We start from the raw sequence: 8,958 nt of genomic DNA, 5'->3' as shown, positions 1-8,958 counted from the left end.
AGGGGGAGCTTTTCAGTGGGTGTAAAGATTCAGTTATGCAAGATGATATGGTTTGGCTGTGTCCCCACGCAAATCTCATTTTGAATTGTACTCCCGTAATTCCCATGTGTTGTGGGAGGGACCTGGTGGAGATAACTGAATCACAGCGGCAGTTTCTCCCATACTGTTGTCATGGTACCGAATAAGTCTCACGAGATCTGATGGTTTGATAAGGGGAAACTCCTTTCGCTTGGCTCTCATTCTCTCTCTTGCCGCCACCACATAAGAAGTGCCTTTCGCCTTCCACCATGATCTTGAGGCCTCCCTAGCCATGTGGAACTGTGAGTTTATTAAACCTCTTTCTCTTGTAAATTACCCAGTCTCGGGAATGTCTTTTTCAGTAACGTGAAAATGAACCAATATACAAGATGAATGAGTTCTAGAGATCTGCTGCACAACATCATGCCTATAGTTCACACAGTATAGTACACTTAAGAATGTGTTAAGAGGGCAGACCTCATGTTAAACATTTTTACCACAACAAATAAACATATAAAATTAAGAACACAAGGAAACCTTTGGAGAGCATACGTTCATTAACCTTGATTGTCGGGATAGTATCATGGGTATATGCCTACGTCCAAATTCACCAAATCATATACATCAAACGTGCAGTTTTGGTTTTGGTTTTGTTTTGACCCAGGGTCCTGTTCTGTTGCCCAGGCTGGATGGAGTACAGTGGTGCAATCATAGCTCACTGCAGCTTCAAACTCCTGGGCTCAAGCAATCCTCCTATGTCAGCTTCTCATGTAGCTGGGACCACAGGCATGTGCATGTGCCACCATACCAGTCTAATGTTTTTGTTGTTGTTGTTGAGACAGAGTCTCACTTTGTTGCCCAGGCTGGTCTTAAACTCCTGGGCTCAAGCAATCCTCCTGCCTCAGTCTCCAAAGTGCTGGGATTACAGGTGTGAGCCCCTGGGGCCTACCTAGTTTTTCAAATGTATCAATTATACTGCAATAAAGCTGTTTTCCAAAAACAAAAGAAAACCCAACCACAGCTGGTGATGGGCTGTGAAGTGGGAGGGAGGATTCCTCCATGGCTCCCCGACTTTGAACTTGGATGCCCAGGTAAACGGCAAACCAGGGAAGACACAACAGACGCAGGTATTGGTGGATTTCCACCCACAACTGCCCCACACAGGCAACCACTATATGAAATGTTTTCACCTCTTTGTTCATGATATATATATGCAGTGATGTGATGGTAAATGTTTAGCAACCACATCTCCAAGAAATTGAATGTACCCATGTGGGTATGTGTGCCTATTCCTTTATAAGTTTACTACAAATTTTTTAAATTTTTTTCCAGCTTAATTAAGGTATAATTGAAAAATCAAAAGTATACATATTTATAATGTATAATGTGACGTTTTGATCTACGTACACACTGTAAAAGATTAAATCAAGCTAACATATCCATCACCTCACCTCACATACTTAGCTTATGTTTGTGGTAAGAACACTTAAGACCTACTCTCTTAGCAATTTTCAAGTATACAATACTATTACGATCTGAATGTGTGTGTCCCTCCAAAATGCACATGTTGAAGCCTAATCCCCAATGCAATAGTCTTAAGGGACCTTTAAGAGGTGAGGAGGCCGTTGGGGTTGAGCCCTCACAGAGGACTCAGGACTGAGGAAACTTGTTCTTCTGCCATGTGAGGACCCAGCTAGAAGGCACCGTCTGTGAAGCAGAGAGCAAGCCCTCGTCAGACACCGAATCTTCCAGCACCTTGATCTTGGACTTCCTCAGCCTCCAGAACTGTGAGCAATAAATTTCTGTTGTTTATAAGCCACTCAGTTTATGATATTTTGTTATAGCAACCCGAACAGACTAAGACAAATACATTAACTATAGTCATCATGCTGTGTCTTATAAATTTTTTGACATAAAGGATGTATAGCACCCAATTTACAAATAATAAGATTGACTTTTATGTAAATCGGTAAAGTCAATTGATTCTTACAGAATGGTTTTGTTGATATTTGCCAAACCATTGTAATTGCAGCCGACATATGGTTGCAACTGATGAACAAGTGTAGTTCCAATATGAATGCTGGTTAATATTTTTGTTTACATTAACAAGTAAGAAGAAAACAAAATAAATGACAAAGACATATGGTGGAAAACATTTTCATCACTCATAAGGGCGACTCTTTGTTGAATTAGGTAGTAGTTGTCAAATACTAGAAGACTGTTTCCTTAATTTTTGTGCCATTTACAATGCAGCAGCTGAAGACATGGCAAACTTTTAAGTCAAATCTGCATGACTAACATTCCCCCTACCCTGCCACTCCCTTGTGTCCAGATAATCAACAAAACAAGCAAGCTCTGATTGGCAGCATTTGTCAATTTTTTGGTGTAAATACTCCCATTGTGGCCTATTCCAGGCTACCAAGGTGATATTACTGAACACGGAGCTGCAAAGAGATGTACAGTAGCAAACCAGAGTAGTGTATTTTCATCATGCAGCTGCAATAGCTGCCAGGCGCGGTGGCTCAGGCCTGGAATCCCAGCACTTTGGGAGGCTGAGACAAGCAGGTCACTTGAGGTCAGGAGTTCAAGACCAGTCTGGCCCACAGGGTGAAACCCCCATCTCTACTAAAAATACAAAAATTAGCAAGGCTTAGTGTCACATGCCTATAATCCCAGCTACTTGGGAGGCTGAGGCAGGAGAATAGCTTGAACCTGGGAGGTAGAAGTTGCAGTGAGCCAAAATGGTGCCATTGCACTCCAGCCTGGGCAACAAGAGTGAAACTCCATCTCAAAAAAATAAAAAATAAACAGATGCAATAGCTATAAATAACCAAAGCACAGCTAATAGTAAAAGGCAGTAAAATGATTAAGAAATGATGAGTTTAGAATATTATTAAATTCAATATAATTTATTTAACTATAAGTGTAATTAATTTTTAATAATGGCTGTGTTTAACAACTGGCTTGCAAAATTCCTGAAAAGTTAACTGTTGGCTCTTGCATGCCAGTTCAACCCAGCCCCAACACACCATGACAAAAACGCCCAAAAAAAATGTTATTTTGTTTTTGTACTTTAAGAAATGGTAATATGCTGCAGGCACTGGGAGTTGCTTTTTCACACCACATCATGTCACTCTTGTCTTTTGACCCTCAACATGATCCTTGCCTCTTCTTTGCTCTCAGCTGATGAATCACAGGATGGGGCAGCCTGGGAACAGCCCTTACGGTCTCTGTTCTGAGATCACCAGCGAGAAGTGCATGGTGGGACAAACATGGATTTCACTCTTCCTGGAGCAGTGACAGCAGCAGATAACCGGGCTTCTGCAGTAGCAACAGAGGCTTCCTGATCCCTCCTGACTTCTGAGGAGCACCACCTCCCTAAGATTTTGCTCCCTGACCATCCCTTGCAACCATTTTTTTTCTTTTTTTTTTTTTTTTTTTGAGATGGAATCTCACTCTGTCACCCAGGCTGGAGTGCAGTGGCGTGATCTCTGCTCACTGCAATCTTCGCCTCCCGGGTTCAAACAATTCTCCCGCCTCAGGCACCCGCCACCACGCTTGGCTGATTTTTGTATTTTTAGTACAGACGGGGTTTCACCACATTGGCCAGGATGGCCTTGCAACCATTTTCCAGGCACCTGATTTCCTGAATTAAACCTTTCCTGCTGGAAATAAATAAAATGGTTTCTGGTTCTCAGATTAAAAGGCTAGAATGTATTCATGCTAATGCCTGTTACCTACTCTCATCATTTTCACTGTGGTATAATGTCCCATTTTGTGACCATCTCCCACAGGATTCTCCCTAACTTGGCTCCATTTTACAACCTGCCTGCCCAGCCTCTGATGCTTTTCATAGCCAGTGTTCTCAGTGTTCACAGAGACCGTGCTGCGGCGTTTACCCAAATGGTTCTCATGCTTACCCATTAGCGTCCTCAATCCTTGATCTCATTCCCCCTCCTTTTCCCATAGATGTCCCAGTGGATCCTGCTTTCCAGTCTGTCACCGTTGGTGTACAGGCTACCATAAGTTGAAGGAGGGTCTATTGCTGGAGAAGACTAGTTCATAGGAGTCAGTTCAGGTTCGCAGCTGCCAACATGAAAAAAATCATCTCAGAAAAATGTAGCTCAGCTGCTTACAGTAAGTCCTTGTTATACCTGCGTTTATCTTCGTGGGACACAGATGCAACTGCTTCTCTGTGCTAACAAGCTGATTAAGCTCAGCCAGGACTCTTCCGGAGGGTCCTCCCTCTCCCCACATAATCTATGTTGAGATGCTCAGCACAGAAGTTAACGCATTACTGGGACAAAAAATAAGTCTCTCTTTAGAGGGTTCCCAGCATCACCAGAACTCCCAATTCTCCTCCACCTCTTTGTATCCCTTTGTATCATTCATTCCTCATTCCATGTTTGGTGTCACTGAGCCTTTCAAAGAGGGCAGATAAAGCTCTCTGTATTTCACAGAGATCTAGAATTGCAATTACATCCATGACACATATTTTCATGCCCCTCCATTCTAGGGCACTCATAGACCACAGTAAGAGATGCTCCTGCTCCTTCTGAGGAAGCCCAACAGGCGAGATGCAACCCTGACTGTCCCACCAAGAGTAGACCATCCGCCCTCTCTGACCGCATGCTTCACTCTGTCAACATGAAATGGCATGTTGTTCCTGAACATCCCATGATGGTCTGTGCTTCTGTGCCTTTTGCCTATCCTATTTCTGCTTCTGGGCACACCTTTTCTCTCCTTGCCTTTGGGTTGAAGCCCTACTCACCCTTTAACACCCAGTTCATTCTGAGTTGGACTTCTGGAAGGATCAGAAAGTATCCTCTGTGCAGACACTACACATCACTTCACCCTCTTTTTCCCCAAGGCAAACAACACTAACCTAGTCCAGGTCACGTTCCTGTTAGGTCCAGATATGGCTCAAAAACTCTAGCAGAACAGCGCTCCAGGCAGCACTTCCCAATCACATGAGCAAGCAAGATACATGCCTCTCCGTGTCCCTGTCTAGGTTTCTTCCTCTTCGGGAGACAGGCTGGGGGCTGGCAGCTGGGGCTGTGTATTGCTAAGTGCAATTCCAGGAATCTGCAGAATGGAAGCCGCATCCTTTTTTTTTTTTTCAGACAGAGTTTTGCTCCATCACCCAGGCTGGAATGCAGTGCCGTGACCTCGGCTCATTGCACCCTTGGCCTTCCAGGTTCAAGCAATTATTGTGCCTCAGCCTCCCAAGTAGCTGAGATTACAGGCATGCACCACCACGCCCAGCTAATTTTTGTATTTTAGTAGAGACAGAGTTTCACCATGTTGGCCCAGGCTGGTCTCAAACTCCTGACCTCAAGCGATCCTCCCACCCCGGTCTCCCAAAGTGCTGGGATTACAGGTGTGCGCCACCGCAACCGGCCAGGAACCAAATCCTTGATGCCTCCAGGACCAGAGGCCAAGCGGGCCTCCTTCTTCCAGTGCTTTCTGATCTGTGCTAAAATCAGGTGCTCCCTCTGTTCCCCAATCCTGAGCCACTTGGATGCACATGTGATTTTGGTACAGCTTCCTTTAATTTCACGTTTAATTATTTTTCTTACTACAAATCTTCGTCAGAGCTGTACTTCTATGCTTTTTACCTTCATTGGCAAAGCTTCTAGAAACAAAGTATGTTATTGAAATTTTAAAAATAAAAAAAATTACATAAAACCCAGTTCAGGTATCTCCACTTCTATGAAGCCTTCTCAACCACCACCAATCTGAAATACCCTATTCTATGTCCTCTGCACCTTGTTTAGGATTCTTTATGCCCTTGAGGGATGAGGGAAAGTCTTCCCCCTTAATTTCCGTCACTTTAGGAGCAAACGTAGTAACAGACAAGGAGCAGACTTACTGTTTACTATAAGAGCTGTAGATTTCCCAAGTTCAGTGTTCATCAGCTAAAATGTAAACTCACTACATGCTTAGCATTCACCTTGGCACAACCAGGTTACCCCTGTGGGACTTGAGGGGCAAAGGGAATCAATGCCAAGATGACGCTCATGGGGCCAACATGACTGGCCCCAGAGTCAAGCATAGGTCCTGATTAGTATATATGTAGAAAGTAATGAAGTTCAATGGACTAGACTGAAGACAGGGAACTTTCCTTCTACTGAATACCGCTTAGCCCAGTGTTTCTTTTTATTTTTTTTTTCTTTTGGCCCAGTATTTCTTAACCTCAGCACTATTGACATTTGGAACCAGATAATTCTCTGTTGTATGGGGGTTGTTCTGTGCATGATAGGATATTTAGCAGCATCCCTGGCCTCTACACAGTAGATGTCAGTAACACCCACCCCCAATCAAAAATGTCTCCAGACATTGCCAAATGTTCCCTGGGAGAGCAGTATCATCCCCTACCCTCACCACTGAAAACCACTTATTTTACCTATCCAGAAGTGGGGGTGGGGTGGGGAGGAGGAAGCAAGGGGTTATAACTAAATTATCATTTAGTGGAGTTTGAGATGCTAATGTACCGGAGAAGTATAAAAATATTGCACTCACCTGCCTCTTCACTCAAGGATCACACATGATAAGTCACGACATATTGCAGCCAACAGCAAACACAATCTTCATGAGCACCCATGGGTGTCAGGCAGGAGCGTCCACTACATCGTCTCATCCACACCCACAGCCATTCTGCGAAGTGGGCATTTCCACTCTACAAGAACCTGAGGCACAGGGAAGTCACGTACCTTGCCGAGGGGAAGAGTTTGGACTTGAACACAGAGCTGTTGATCTCTGTCGCATGTGTTCTTAATCATTAACCTATTGTTAATGATCCCACAAAGAAAGTGGGGGACGACATGGAAGAGAGGGGATTGGAAGTTATGAAATGGGAAACCAAAGTTTACTTTGAGGGGGAAAAAATATCAAACTTACATATCAATAGCATCCTCTTAAAGGTTGAAAATATGTAACCCTTTAGATATTTTAAGAGCACATAGAGTACCAGAATCTGTACCAACATGTACTTTAATTCTTATGTAAAATGTTAAAATACAGGCCCAAGTGAATGGCTCTCTTTCCTGCGCCCAGAAAAATGCAAACCATCCAGTCTAGGAAGCAGCAAAGTGACCAAACCTGTTTGAACAAACCCAATGCTACACTCCACTTCAATGGAGTACCTTTCCCATCTGGTGGTGGATTAAAGAATTGTCCCTAAAACACTTTTAAATCCAGTCGTGACTTTGCAAAGTAGCATCAGTGCCGGCCTGAGTCCCAGCAGTTAGACACGTACTGATCCCCCAAATTGATTACTAATTGACACCAGATTCTGGTAATTGCAAGGGCAGGTCAATTACTGACTGCCTATAGAATTACTAGTACAAAGATGAGATAGCCCTAAGGAAAAACACTATTTTGACTTTATTTAAACTTTTCCCTGAGAAGCTAACATTCCCCTACATCATTAATTCTCAGAAATATTTTTAATGCACTATAATATTTTATCCTGGAGGCAGAGTAAAATAGCAAGAAATAAGAAAGGGGAAGAGAGGGAATGGGAGAGAGGGGCAGTCGCAGTCATTGCCATAATGGGTGGAGACCCAAAAATAAGAATACATAATTAGATTGAAAATATATGAGGCCGGGCATAGTGGCTCATGCCTGTAATCCCAGCACGTTAGGAGGCCGAGATGGGTCGATCACTTGAGGCCAGGAGTTTGAGACCAGCCTGACCAACATGGTGAAATCCCATCTCCACTAAAAACACAAAATTAGCCGAGTGTGGTGGCAGGCACCTGAAATCCCAGCTACTCAGGAGGCTGAGACAGGAGAATTGCATGAACCCAGGAGCCAGAGGTTGCAGTGAGCTGAGATCGCACCACTGCACTCCAGCCTGGGCAACAGAGTGAAACTCTGTCTCCAAAAAAAAAAATATATATATACACACACACACACACACACATACACGTGTATACATATATACACATAGTGTATATACACATATACATAAACACATATACATATATTATATCATATTATTATGTATATGTGTATATACACTATGTGTATATATGTATATACGTGTGTGTGTGTGTGTGTGTACACATGTAGTGTATATATACACTATGTGTATATATGTATACACGGGCAATCTACAAGTAAACATACCTCAGGTTCCATAGAAAGCACTAAATATCATCTCATCTAATTTTTCCAACTCTATGTAGTGGGTCCTATTATTTTTCATTTCGCATGTGAAAAAAAGAAAAGGCTCAGAGAGGTTAACTGGTTTGCCCAAGGACTCAGATGAGCGAGTGGCAGAGCCAGGATTCAAAATCAGATATGTCTTCTCCAAAGTCCACCATCATCCAGTTGCAAGTTTTCAACAGCAAATGCAGCCAGCGTCCACTGATGACAGCTTGTGTGCCAGGTCCTGGGGAATAGAGAGGTGACTGGGGCCTGCCTCCAAGAGTTAGTGCAGCATCTGGCTGCCTAGGGGACACCAGGCTTCCAGTGTCTAAGAGAACACCCACCTGCTCACCACCATTCACTGAAAATAATAAATACTCCCAATCTCAGCTCCAACATTCTGAAAAAAATACCAAAAATTATTATTTACAAATTATAGCAAAAGTTGGCCAGGTACGGTGGCTCACGCCTGTAATCCCAGCACTTTGGGAGGCTTAGGCGGGTGGATCACCTGAGGTCAGGAGTTCGAGACCAGCTGGTCAACATGGTAAAACCCTGTCTCTACTAAAAATACAAAAATTAGCCGGGTATGCTGACACATGCCTGTAATTCCAGCTATTCAGGAGGCTGAGGCAGGACGATCACCTGAGCCCAGGAGGCAGAGGTTGCAATGAGCCGAGATCAAGCCACTGAACTCCAGCCTGGGTGACAGAGCAAGACTCTGTCTCATAACAAGAAAATTATTGTAAAAGTGAAATTCAACAAAAGGATTAACATCAAGAGATT

The 8,958-nt window shown here is 43.5% G+C and overlaps 1 long non-coding RNA gene across 1 annotated transcript; it reads left to right on the top strand.

Moving 5' to 3' along the window:
• Positions 1 to 238: 238 nt before the first annotated feature.
• Positions 239 to 3,336, top strand: LOC135969807 (uncharacterized). The gene is made up of 3 exons (XR_010585214.2): positions 239 to 320; positions 1,619 to 1,805; positions 3,202 to 3,336. It is a non-coding gene; the product is annotated as an uncharacterized lncRNA (long non-coding RNA).
• The last annotated feature ends 5,622 nt before the right edge of the window (positions 3,337 to 8,958 follow it).

Source organism: Macaca fascicularis, chromosome 3, assembly GCF_037993035.2.
Source record: "Macaca fascicularis isolate 582-1 chromosome 3, T2T-MFA8v1.1".
Lineage (NCBI taxonomy): Eukaryota > Metazoa > Chordata > Mammalia > Primates > Cercopithecidae > Macaca > Macaca fascicularis.
Note: the sequence above shows the minus strand (reverse complement) of the source record. Positions and strands in the feature narration are given on the sequence as shown.